This window comes from Apteryx mantelli, chromosome 1 (genome assembly GCF_036417845.1).
Source record: "Apteryx mantelli isolate bAptMan1 chromosome 1, bAptMan1.hap1, whole genome shotgun sequence".
In the NCBI taxonomy this organism is placed as follows: Eukaryota; Metazoa; Chordata; class Aves; order Apterygiformes; family Apterygidae; genus Apteryx; species Apteryx mantelli.
Window position 1 is genome coordinate 3570327 of NC_089978.1, and position 13754 is coordinate 3584080.

A 13754-nucleotide genomic window follows, 5' to 3' on the forward strand; every position below is an offset into this window, starting at 1 on the left:
GCTTTGAATTGCTCCACCTTCAAACCCTTCTGGGTAATTACTTCCCATGCACAGTTTTTGTTCTTCCTAGTGAAATTAAAAATAAATCCTGAAACTTTTAATCTTGACCTCTTCCAGCGCCTCCCAGCACCAAAACTCCTTCCACAAAAACGCAGGGCTCTGCACTTCGAATATCCTAAATGGATTTGCCTCGATGACGGGAAATGGGGGTTGGATAAAAATAGTTCTTTGTGTTTGAGGACAGGCAGCCCAGCACAAAGATGTTGCAATTTTCCCCTGATTTTAGAGTGTGTATACACCCTTATTCCTGCAGTCACCAAGGCCCCCCCCCACTACTAATTTATCCCCCCCCAAATACCACAGTCGAATGTGCATTTTTCTGAGCTAAGAAAAACATGATAAATCTGCAGTGCCTTATGATTTCAAGGTGCAGAAAAGGAGTAGATTCTACCACAATGGCTGCAAACAGCTTCATCTCGATCAAGACCATATTTTCGGGGGTAAAAACGCTGGGAATCGGGCTGATCTGCATCGGCCGGAAGATTTCTATTGCCATCGAGGCATTTCCAAGTGGGATTTGGCTTCGCCGGCTCTGCGGCAGGCGCTCCCTTCCCCCACAGTGCCACGTAGGAGATCCTACAGCCGGCAGCAGGATGGGGGAGAGGATCGGGAAGGGGGAGCGATACTGGGAGTTGCCTTCTTCCGTCTCCTCTGCTCCTTTAATGAGAGGTCCCAGCTGCCAAGAGACACAGCCGCTGCTCCAGCACAGCTCCTCCGCCCCGGCCGCCCGTCTTTTAAACACATTCATGCACAGGCCAAAACTTGCATTTCTTTTGTCGAGAGCTATTTCGAGCGCGGTTATGTTTCCCGAGCGCAGAGAGCCTTTGCTTTAGAAAGCGGCAAATCTACTGAGCTACGACAGCGTTTGATAGGGGTCTGATCTTGCATGACGGAGATTTACTGCTGGGCTTGGGGGAGCTGCTGGGGCAGGGGAAAGTCCGACGGGTCTTGGGATCCTGCAGCCAACCCTGCAGCAAGCAACGTGTGCGCAGCCGTAAAACATCCGGGCTAATGCCGTCCTGGCTGGTTGGCTTGGCTTTTTGTAAAGCAGCGTCGCTAACTCGCTTCATTACATATTAAAGAAACACTTTATTGCCACAAATGTAGATGAAACCAAACACTGGAGTCTAACAGACTCTTTGGACAGAACTTCTCAGTGCAAATTCCAGCAGCTTTGCGCATTTACCCTTTCCTGTAGGCTGCAGCGACCCGAGAGACTGACTGAGGTGCCCACATGAGTGATCGAGTCAGACGTCTTTTAAGCTGACCCGAGGCAGCACTGGTGCTGGATTTCTGCTCTCCAGGATCAGGCAGGGTCTTTAGCAATGCCAGCAGTGAAGGTGATCTCTAGAGAGGAGACGCCGAGTCCCTTCTTGCAGTGGTGAAGGTGGGTTGAACCTATTCGCCAGGTGCCGCAGTCCGAGAGCATGGAGCTAGGTAGAAACTAATGGGAGATCATTTAAAAAGAGATCACAGGCAGCCCTTTTTCACACGACCGTATCCACAGGAGGCAGACGGGATCAGCTGGTTCAAAAATGCAGTAGACAAATTCATGGCTGATGCTTCCGTAAGCAGACACTCATGGAAATATGTGGGGAATGTACTCAAGTCTCCTGAAGTCTCGCACTAAGCAGTAATTTTGCACATCCAGCTTTTGGAGGGGTTTCTGAGTCCAGATCAAATTTTATGGATCATTATTCCAGATCTGAATGGGGAGACTAGGACCTCACCTCTCCATACAGAAAGGAGTTTTCCCATGACAACAGTGACCAGCTCTGGGGAGGAATGCAGCCCCTTGGTGTGGGAAGGACAGGAATAACCGGGACAGCAGTGGAAGCCTGCTCTTACTGGATGCATCTGGGGAATTCTGACAGTCAGTCAAGTATGTGGCATACATAGAATATTCCCGTTTTTAAAGGTTAAGTTAATGGCACTGAGCCACGAGGTACGAATGAATTCGGCTAACCTGCTTTTGAAAATTGAGATTTCAGCCTGTGATTTTTGCAAGCCTGCATATTTTGAAGAGGCTCAGAGACCCCTTTCCCCACGTCCCGCTCTGGGAAACTCAGTTATCTCTGGGGTTTCCCTGTGCTGCAGTTGAGGAAGGCAGGGATGCTCAGAGCCAGCACGGGTCTGGCACTGAGGCTGGAAAGCCATCCTGGTGCCGAAGGCCTCTTGGAGGGAGCTGTGATGTGCACAGCACCTGGCAGGATTGGACCGTGGGGCATTTGAGGTGATGGGAACTGTAAAGATCATGGTGGGGGCAGTGAAATGATGTTGTTCCTCCTTGCAGCCTCCACCGGCCAACGGCTGAAACATCTTTTATTTCCATGGCGGCTTCTCTGCAGCGGTGTTATCCACCCCTGAGCCACGGAGGGGCTGGCTCGACCCCTCGGTGAACATGGCCAAGGCCTGAAGCTCTCTGGCTTCGAAGGAGCAGGTTCAGGTAGGGGGTCCAGTGCCAGTCCCCAAGACAGGAGGACGTGTTGCGAGGGTTCCCCATCCAGAGCTACTCAGAGCTTGCCTGGCTCCCTGGGCACCCACGTGCAAAAAGTCTCTGGCAGGATCCTGCTTCTCTGCTTAGCTCAAGGGCAAATTCAGGATCGGCACTTTAATTTTCCATTTGCAACAACCTCCTTTGCCGCTTGTCTGCCTCCCTTTGGCGTCAACCGGCCTCTTTGCCCAGCAGTAAATGGTTTTTGCTCAGTCCTGAGCTTTCTGCGGAGCTTGTGAGTGGCAGGGAGGGACGCGACGTGTCTCTCCTCAAAACTCATCCACACAGTTTAAGATGTCACGGAGCGGTGACTCTGCAGACCGCGATGTCTTGGGCTCGGGCAGAATTGCAGCCGTTTTCCCCGCTCCGGCTCGCAGCCGTGCCCGGGTCCCCGTTTGGCTGGAGCTGGAAGGGACGGGCTTTGTCTGAACAGACGGCACGCAAAGGACGTCACTGAAGCTGACAGGCTGGATGCCCCGCGGAGCCATGCCCCGGCCCGTCTGGTCTGTAGCAACGACGAGCCAAATTCCTCGCTGCTGGGCCTGCTGCCCCTGGAGCTGGCCCAGGGGGTTGTGGCCGCGCCGCAGCGAGGGGGTGCCGAGCCCCGGCGCTCTGCGGCACCTCGGGGTGGGCTTGCACGCTCTGAAGGTGCAAGTCCAGGCCGCGCGTGCACGCGTCCTCTGCAAAACGCTGGTCGGCTTTTGCTGCTTCAGCAAATACGATGGACAAGAACAAGGAAGAGGAAAACACCGTGACTGCCCCAGAGGAGAGCGAATTCGGCATCCGCGGTTATTTCGGGTCTGCTGTGATGCACAGACGAGGAAGGACGGGCTAGCAAGGCCCCAGCCGCTGCTTTGCAACGGGACGTAGAGGAGAGAGCCTGCCTTGATCCCGGTTCGTAATCCCTGTTTAAAACTCCAGAGAAAGGTTCAAAATCCGCCGGGTCTCCTGCCAGCGCGTCGGGGCGGAGGGAAATTCCTCCAGTGCTTTCGGACGGAAAGCATGGCATCTGTGTGGCCTGGGCAGATGTCCAGCATGGGTAAGTGTGGGTCACCTGGCAAACCCCAATGTCCCGCACCATCTGGGTGCAGTGGGGAGCCGGGGGTCCTCGCGGCCGGCCCCAGCTCAGGGGCAGGAGTTTGCCAACACCAGGCAGCGAGCAGGGAGGACCGTCAGGGACCACGCTCCTTCCGCGCTGATAAACGAGCTCCGATTTGGGCTCATGGCAGATGAACGGGACCCGGGACTCCTGGGGTTGCCTTTCCGGGCTGGCTGGACCTGCCACCGTGGACAGGCCATGTGCGATCCTCACCGCTCCCTTCTGCTTGCAACGAGCAGGATCGTCTGGACGCATCCGAAAATGAACCGAAAAGGCGAGAAAGCAGCCAGTTCTTCGGCCACGTCAGTCTGTTCAGCCCCACGAAGGCCAGGGCCATCTCTAGGGAAGGGGGTGGAGAGGCTGTGGCGAGGGCAGGACGAGAGCAGAGGTTCGTGATGCCGCAGCCTCAGCTTCCCCATTTCCAGGACGGGCCGCGACGAGCCGGTCCTTGCTCTCCTTAGAGGTACAAGCTCGGCAGTGGGAAACACGCCGTTTCCAGCTTTTGACCCTTTTAATACAAAATGCAAGTGGAAAAATCCTGTGAGCAGCAGGATGGGGGAGGCTGGTCTGCTCAGAGCCGTGCATGGTGTGGGGGCTGCTGGGGGGGGGGGGGAATCGCTGACGTCTCGTAAAAGGCTGAGTTTGCAGCCACTGGGACATTAGCAAGATCTTTCTTTTCTCTTCCTGGCTGCCTGTTTTCAGGAAACACATAGGCGCTTAAAAGGTTTGAGCTCCCTGCCTCTCCTTTAAATTTGGTTGAAGTGGTCCAGAGGCTGAGAGGAGGGGCAGGCCCATGTCCCCCCCCACAACGTTTCAGTCCTCTTCTAAGGAAACGGGATTTAAAAGGAAACCGTTTATTCTGGAGCCAGCGGAGGGAATAGAAACACCCCTAAAGCTGACCCTGCCGGCCGAGGGAGATCCGCCGCCAGCCAATCTTGTGCTTCCAGCGCAGCGCTGCGCTCGGAGCCGGCAGCGGGGCGGACTCGGCGTGTGCACACGTGTGCATGTGTCCATGCACAAGTTTCACAACCGCCTGTCTCACCAAAATAATCAGCCTGGCTTGGGCCCTAGAAATCTTATCGAGTGTCCCTTGAAGTGTTCAAAATGTTTTTTTCCTGCAAAGCTGCAAAACTGACCCTGGGGATGCTGATGGGATGCGGGGGCCGCATGCGGGGTAAAGCTGGGACCGGTGGTTTTGCTGCATTTTGGACTTTGGGGTGCTCGAAGCAGCAGTTTAAGGCAGGAAGAGAGGAGGGGGCAGCTGAATCCGAGGAAGGACACGCTGGGCTCGGCACCCCGCGCCGGGCAGTGGTCCAGCAGGAGCAAACGGCATGTGCATTTCTCATCGCCCACGTGCTGCGGATATGTAAGCAAAGGGATGCTTAGGAAGGGGCTTGGCAGCCTCTTCGTCTTTTCCGCTCTCATACAGACAACAGAAAACCTGTCTGGAGAGATATAAAAGGAGAAGGGGCTTCATCCTTCCCAGCTCCACCTGAAATCAGGACCCAGGGACCGCAGGCCCCGGCTGCCCCGTGCCCCGTGAGCTTGGTGTGCTGATCTGCTGGGACCAAAACGGTTTGTCTCTCTAGATATATTTTTCCCCTTTGCTTGGGATGACACAATACTCCCATGAGGGAGGCAAATGTCACACCAGCACGTTGCCTTCATGTAGACACGAGCTGATGTCCAAATTCGGTCAAGGAGTTTAACCCTCGGAGCAGTTTAGGATGTATTGCAAAAAGCCAAGACTGGTTTTGGGGGCAAGAGGACCAGCTGGTGGTGAATTGAGCGCACACTAATGATGAGAACAGAGATAAGGCAGTTTTAGGGATTTTTTTTTTCCTTTGTGAGAAGAATGATTGGGCTTGAATGAAGGTTGCCCAGTTGAACTTCATTTGGTATTTCCAAGCTTTTTAGTGCTTTTCACAACTTTAATGACATTTTTGATGTCATTTTCCTGTATGTGATAGATATATAGTGTCACATATAATGTTTAATACATTTAATCGTACATTTCTCTCTGTCTGAGGTTGCCTATATCCCAGAATAGCGTTTCTGCCTTCAGGACCCTTAGCAAAAAGAAACGTCTCTCGTATGTCCCCATACATCAAAACCCCCACACTCTGCCTAGCCTAAATGCGCCTGCCTGTTTAAAACACACCAGCAGAAAATTGCAGTGTGGATTTCCTAGCTACTGTATAGCTCTCCGGTGAAAACCTGGCAGGCAAGAGGTGGGAGGCTGGATTTCTGGAAAATTCAAGGAGCCCACATGATGCAACGCTGATGCATTCTTGCAGAGCGACGGCTGCTAATGTAATCTTCAGCGGGGGCCGTTACCATTTTGCTCCAGATGTTAACGGGCTGCGGCTACACATTCAAGCTTTTCAAGGGTCAGATGTCTGTCTGGCAAAGCTCTAGGGTTTGTGCTGCTTGTCCTGCAGAGCCACGCTCATGCGTCAGGGAGAGTTATGTTAATTTTAGGAGCAAAAGCCACTCTTAGATTTCCATTTTCATTGTTTTATAACTTGAAGAGAGGAAAGCTGTTGATTGTCCAACCGACCTTCTATTTTCCATTTTAGAGCTAACCATCGCTGTCTGCAGTCTTCACTGAAAGAGCGAAAAATATGTTCGGCGTCTGCAAACGTTTCTTTCTTGCTTCTTCCTAGCAAATCGCCCTCTGGCTGTCGAACACAGCAAGTCTTGCAGGGTCTGAGCTGTGCGCGTGGCTGAGCCCCGTTACGCTTGGCTGGTGTCCTGGCCGCTGGGAACCTGAGTGCCTCGGCAAGTAACTGGGATGGGACAGATGGGGTAGAAGTGCCTTTTGACTGTTCCTGTAATTAAATTAGCCAGTGTGGGCACTGGTAGTAGTCTGGCCACCCTCTCCTATGTCAGTGCTTAGACCAGGGGTTATATTCATAACATGCTGATGAAGATGTTGCTGTGACCCCTATGAGAAACATTAAACCTTGGAAGATTTTCTCCCCTCTCCCAAGTTGGTCCAGAAAATCACAGAAGTCCCCGTGGTAGTATTGAGTCTCCTGAGTCAGGCACTCAGGAGGTGTCTATGGCTGCAGTAAGAACGGAAATGCAGATCCTGGAGCGGGGAAAGCCCCATGGCTGTTATTGCCCAGCTGTTCAATGGAAGATGGCCAAGGCCTCACAGGGCTCAGCATCTGCGAGCTGAGCCACACAGGGGAAGCTCTGGCTCATCACATATGAAGATCTTCCTCTGCAGGCTTCCAAGCATTTAATAAAGCTGGGCAAGGATGATTGTCCTGCCTTAAAAGCTGGGGGAACTGAGGCAGAGATTGCAAGTCTGGGGCGGAACCAGAGCCCAGGTGTCCTGCGCTGGGAGTCCTGTACCAGTTTCCCTGGCGTGTGCTGCACCCTTCTCCGAAAGGATGCTGAGTATTTTATAGAGTCGCAGAGGCATCTTCTCTCTCCCTAGACAGATAATCTGCCTGGAGGTGCCATGGGATGCTGAACTGCTGTTTGCCAGCTGTTCTTAAGCAGGGCAGAGGCTCCATGATTACTCCAGCTCAAATCCCACCCAATGAGGATGGAAGCACTTTTATATCTGCTCTCAGGGCCAGGCAGGCAGCTGCATGGCACCCCGTGACCACAGAGCAGCCACTATGCCACCCCTCTGCATCCCTGTCTTCTCTCCCACCTTGTGGCCAGGCAAGAACAGGCTCTTGCTTTGTGTTTGCACAGCCCCTAGCACCACGGGACCGTCACCTATGATCCTTTTCCAACCGGGATATCCAAGCTTTGCTTTAAGCAAGGAGCTTTCTGTTTCCCGCAGTGGGAGGGGATGCACAAACTGCCTCTTTGCACCTCTGGCTATGGGTCTGCCCAAAAGCAGCACAGTTCATGCTCTCAGCCCGACACATGGTGAATGAAACGTTTCTTGCATTGCGCCCGGGGTCTGAGAGTCTGTTCGAAAGCCTGGAGGAGGTGCTGGTGCTGATGAACTTGGTTTTGCACACAAGGGCTCTTGTTTAGCACAGGGCAGAGGCGGTTGGGCAAGTATGAGAGAGGTGAGGTAGGAGGACGAGATGAATGGGGACTGTTGTTTCACTCTTGATTACCTTTGGGGGACGCTGGACGATTAGCAGCCGTGCACAAACGACTTGGGTTCAGTTTTTCAAAACCTGTTCGCACTTTTGGACACTGTTGGCTTGGAGGACAAGACCTGTAGCCCCCTGTGATCGCTCCTGGTTCAGTGCCCAGCAGGATGCTGTAGTTATAAAGACACGCACGAATCAAAGTCTCTTAGAGCCACCCTTCTCCTCCCCTGCATGGATCTGGCTCAGCCCTATCCAGCTGGGATTTATTTCAAGTTCATTTGCTGCCCGAACATAGAGAAGAAGCAGCGAAGAATGAAAGGCAGCTCCTGAGTTTTGAATAGTTCAGAGTATGAATCAAGGGCTGCAGTTTATTTAAAGGGAAACGCTCAAATTCTAAACACTCAAGGTCACAGGTATCTGTTGGATATGGTAATACCCAGCTTTAGTTACTGTTGACTGCAGTTTCCAATGCCAGTGCTGCGTGCTGTACATACAAAATAGTGGAGAAATTGTAATTTGTACATGTGCAAATTATAAATTGTAAAAAAGCCCTGGACCACAGTTTGCTCCCAGGCTCGGAAAGCTGGAGGGAGATCTCCAGATCCAAAATCCCAGTTTCTGTTCAAGCCCAAAAATGATTCCTGCCCCAGCAGTCTCCTTTGAACCCATATCTTTGAGCTGTAACTCACCTCACATGTGCTCCCTGCATGGTCCTCTTCCAAAGGAGACCTCCCAGGCAACTCTTCAGTGAACATGCTTGTTATGAGAGGTTTGCAAAGTAAAATGCAGAATGTTTGGTGTCTCCTGTTCACTTTGATTTGTGGATGTCCTCCAATGCCAGGTTTCCAGGTCAGGTTTCAAATTTTTTCAGGAATCCCCCATGAGCATCCTTTTTTCTCTGTCTTCATTTTTTCTTCCTGCTTGCTTTTATTTTTCAACTTTTGAAAGATTTTTCCCCCTTTCCCGTTCTCCAGCTGAGCACAGTTGCCAGGAGTCAGAGAAAAGCCATTTCTCTTGCTCTTTGATGGACCTCGTGCCTGCTGAGACTCCATGGGCACCTTCATCACACTGAACCTGGTGCAATTGCCCATGAAAGAGCTGCCCTATTCCTTCTCCCCCAGTCCCCTCTCCACATTTCCTCTTCCTTCCTCACACCATGTCTCGTTCATGCAAATCCATGGAGAATCCATTCAGTGAGTTGACCTGATGGTGAATTGCTCAGTTGTTGCTGGTGTTAATAACTGCAGGCAGATGACTAGGCTGCCTGCATATCTTAACAGCCAGGAGGTGAGCTTGGATTCTCCTATGGCATCGACATCCCTTAGTCACTTCAGGAAGTGGGCAGCCAGGCCAGGAGAAGAATAGAGCCCAGAGCACCTAGAAATCCTGGGCAGAAACATGTGGATCTTCCCCCAGGGAAAAAATTGCTACGAGAGTGCTGTTGGGGGGCAGGTATTGAGTGGCAGAGTTGGTCTTGTTGCTGGGAAACTCTCCTGTGTTTGCTTCATTTGATGGTCATGACTGGGAATTGGGTGGGAATTGGGATGTACCTTATAAAAAAGGATTGGATCTCAAATGGTGCAGGGAAGGTGGGGAAGTCAAGGGTGGTCTGAGCGGGAAGTATACGTGAAGATGCAGCAGAGATCCCAACGCAATAAGTGCTAGTGGCCCCAGTGGTGGTGGAAATTTCTATAGGACATCATGACCCTACACACCTCATCCGGCTTTAGCAATGAAATGTTGGGTGTTTCGTCAAATCTCCTTTCTTTGCTGGCGTTATGCATCCTATGTGCCCATGGTGAGATGGATCACCTGCTAGAGATGACTCTCTGTCAACTGTGGAGGAGCTGAGATGAGGAGCTCACATGAACCAGGCACTGATCTTCTGCATAGCTAAGGTCAGTGAACAGCATCAGCACCCCTGCGGGGTTCGCCCCAAAACCGTCTTCCTCATTTGACTGCTTTGGGAATCTCTTCCTTAACTATATATTGAAAAAAACCCTTGGGTTTTGGTGTTTGTATATTTTTTCTCCTGGATTTGATAGCTGATGGTCCTTTTAGGCCAACTGCACAACCCCTCTCCAATGTTACAGGCACAGCTTTGGGATGAATGGAGTTTTTGTTCTGAGGGTCACTCCAGGAGATACAATTCATTGTTTTTTTGGGATAAAGTCAGAAGGGGTGATTTTCTAGCCAAAAGGGAAATCCACAACACTTCGTTTGAATGAAACATTTTGTTTCCTTTTTGTTCCACTCTTCTTCCGAATTGAAAGGCTAAATGTAGCCTCAAAACATCATTTTCAGACAAAGAACATGAAAAAAATTTTGAAGACATCAAAATAAACTGCTTATTTTTTTTTCTCATTTTTGTCCTAATTTTTCCAGCTGAAACCATTTTCCAAATGCACCTCAAATCAGATATATCTTCAGTCACAGTGACAATGCCTTTCTTGGTGATTTAACTATTTAACAATGATTTTTCTGCCCATCCCTTGTTCCGGCTAATAGAATAATTGGATCTCCTGGAGGCAAGTTCATTAAATGTGGGATGCATAATGAATCTGCTCTGCCCCAGGCTCTTCCAGTGACTCACCACATGCCTTTGAAGCAATTTACCACTGTCTTTGTTTTCCTACCAGGGCACATAAGGCGAGCAGGTCACAGCGTTTGCAGAAAGGTCTGCAGTCACTGCATGGAAGGTGCTACGAAGCGTCAGGTGGGGTCATTTCATGCATTCCTGTGTTCACACACACATGCACACGCGTATGGACTCCTCTGATTATACTCAGCCCATTCTACATCCTATCTGGCTGATGACCGATACCATTGCCTAAACCTCCTGCTTGACAATCCACAAGAAGTGTTTTACAAACCAGGCTTTGCAGTTGTGCATTTTGCTGTTGTTGGCCCATGCAAGGTTCATGCTCAGAGGCCTGGAAGCTTTGGCTGGCCAACATGACAGGTCTCCCCTTAGTGATCTACGTGCTGGTTAGCTGGGTTGCAGGTTGACTTTGCCATCAGCATAGATGCACCCACATCAGCTCCATGCCCTCCTGCTTAGGTTTGGTTATTACCTTAACCCAGCACATGCAAATGCACAGATGCAGCTTGTGTCTGGTGTGTTCCCAAGTGAATAAGTCCTTCCAGAGCCTGGGTCATGGGGCAGCACTGTCAGGAGACACCCAAAAGGCTCTGCAGGAGCCAGTATGGGTCCCACAGGGCTGATGTAGAGTTGGGGCAAATAAATCTTCGTGGACAGGAGGTTTTAGAGATGCACTGAAATATCACTGCACTGTGTTCTCCAGCAGGTCCTGTAGGACCATATTACCTGTGTTTTCTGATTAGCTTGAGAACCTTGGTGTTCTGCCTTCAGATAAACAGAAAGTCATGTGTACCCTGATGTCACCTCCACTTTGCTATGTTAACGCATGCCAGCTACCACAAAATGAAGAGGTCTTAGTCTCCAGAGGCAGTACTCCATGCTTCCTGAGCTTGTTTCCCCAAGCACTAGCCATGTATGAGCATCTTAGCTCAAGCCTCTGCCCCTGGAGCTAAGGTTTAGCCCTGCTGCTGGCAGCAAGAGCCTTGGTGTATCTGCACCTTGCACCCACCAACAGCCTGGAGCGACATTCCCGTGGGAGAGGGTAGGGCACAGTCAAGAGTGCAGAGATGTTGTTCATCCTTGGTGACAGCAGTGTCCGTGCACAAAACCACAGCCATGTCAGCTTGTCTTTGCAAGCTGGGCCATGCCGAGAGCAAAGGGTGCAGACCACGCCAAGGGGGTGTTCTGGTTGCATGGGACTCTCATAGGGGCAGAAGTGCTGCATATGCAATCACTGTCCTGAGAGTGAGATCTCCTGGGTGAGATCAAGGCGAAACCTCCCCCAGGCTTGACTGCGACCAAGGGTTCCTCTTGTCTGTCCCAGCCCAGATCCCACGCCCCAGGTCCTGCACTGGGAATATGCTTTCGGCTGTGTGTGGCCAGGGCCGACAGCTTCCCATGCTTCCAAAAGCATCAGAAAACCACAAGGAACAGCTTGAACCCTGGTCTGTGTCGCTGAGTTCCTTCTGATCCCTGGTGGAGGTGGTGAGTACCCCTGGGAGGACAAAAATATTTAGGAAGAGTTTCCAGGATATAACTGTCAGTGAAGCCTGTAGGAAAGGCTGCACCAAGGCAAGAGAGACCGGCAGAAATAGATGGACTTAAAAATAGTCGGAACAGAGGAGACAGGCTGGATAAGATTTAGTAGCTGACAGAGAGAGATGGGATGATAGAGATCAAATTAGCGTGTTGCGGGATTAATTTAGGCTCTGTTCCTACACAGTCAGTGAAACACCAGGCCTGGCAGGGCTCTCTCCAGCCAGCCAGAGAGCTGGCTTTGCCCTGCAGAGACTCCTCCGTGTCTGTGGCGCTCCGGCCTCAGTCCTGGGGACATTCCCTCCATGCACTGTGTCCACAGCGGCCGCGCTCCCAAGCGATGCCCCGATGGGAAACCCGCGACTGTCAGGCGACTGCAGTGCTGCTGCCACTGCTCGCGTTGGTGTCACTGCCCCATCTTTACAGCATTACAAATAACAGGGGTTTCTGGGCTCGAGAGCGAATTTAAGGTGGCTGCAACCCAGCACAGGGTGGGTTCTCGGTAACTGCTCCCAGTCCCAGGGAGGGACCACAGCTCTTGCCTCCCACCGAAGCCTTGGGGGCTGGTAACCTTCAAGCTGCTTTTTGGCGTGTTCCCCACCACCACCAAGTGGTGGAGGAACAGCAAAGGAGGCACAAGGCAGCCAGTGTCTGCAGGGCACACGGGCAGGCTGGGCCTCTGCATTGCTATGTAGGATTGCTTGGAAATAGCCACAACCTGCTCACCACCTCTCCCAATCCAGCACACATTTCATACTGCCTGTCCTGGATTAGCCCAACCAATGTCCCTTCCTTGCTGAGCACCAGGTCCCCCTGAAACCCATCCAACATCCCCTTTCTGCTGAGCTCCAGGTCCCTGGCTAAACCCATCACACATCCCCTCCTTGCTGAGCACCACGTCCCCGGCTAAACCTGTACAATGTCCCCTTTCTGCTGAGTGCTGGATGAGCAGGGTCCAGCTCCCCAGTGAGCAGTGTTGCCCTCGGAGGGAAGCTCCCCTCCTGCTGAGAGGATCTTGGGGACCTATTGGGCTGGGGAACCCCCCCTCCTCCTCCACCACGGCCCATGTTATGGTCTCACTGCTCCCCCCACTGCCCAGCTCTGCAGCATGCGGCTGTCTACGCTGCAACAAGGATCTCCAGCCTTTGTTCAAGAGCCCACATTGCTGTGGGAGGCACTTTGGGATGAAGGAGGACAAGTCAGGGAGCTTTTCTCCACCAGATAACCCATGGACGCTCCACAGCTTGTGGTGGGACAGGTCTTCCATGGCTGCGTTGCCTGCAATACACGGCATGCATCAGGCCTGGGATACAGACGTGAGAGCTTCCCTTTACAGGGAAGAGGCTTTTCTCCTTCCACTTGCTGCAGGACTGATGCTTGTCCCAGCCAGTCCTCCCCGGTGCAAGCAGGAGAATGGGCTGAAGAGCTGGCTGGGGCCAAGCAGCAGAAGGGGTTCGACCTTCTTAGTGCAGGTGCTGGAGCTCGGGGGCTCACAGATGCTAACTGCTGCCCGCCTTGCTCGGGCAGAGTGAAGCCGTGAGCATGAGCACCTGGCAGAAAGTGCTTGCAGTCCTCATAAAGGTCTCATGAGGGCTTTCACCACCACTGTGGTTGCTGTAGCCCCGCAGCCCAGTATGTACAGTATTGCCACTGCTTGTACCATGCTACAGTCTTTGTGCTGAGTTTGCAGGACCTCAGGAATGAGGCTTGTCAGATTTGCTTTGTCTGAACTTGCCTCGATTTGCCTGCAGCTTTGTTTTTTTGTTTGATCTAGCTGTAAATGCATTTTTCTAATGACCGGGTGGCTACAGCTAATTTGTTTTACTTCTGTTTATTTTTGTGCGGTAAAACCAAAGTTTTATATAGACTGTAGAAAATGCAGTTATTCTGTGT

At 51.8% G+C, this 13754-nt stretch overlaps 1 long non-coding RNA gene across 1 annotated transcript; it reads left to right on the plus strand.

Moving 5' to 3' along the window:
- Positions 1–3742: 3742 nt before the first annotated feature.
- LOC136993916 (uncharacterized) lies at positions 3743–11063 on the plus strand. The gene is made up of 3 exons (XR_010886189.1): positions 3743–4116; positions 6320–9621; positions 10363–11063. It is a non-coding gene; the product is annotated as an uncharacterized lncRNA (long non-coding RNA).
- Positions 11064–13754: the final 2691 nt, after the last annotated feature.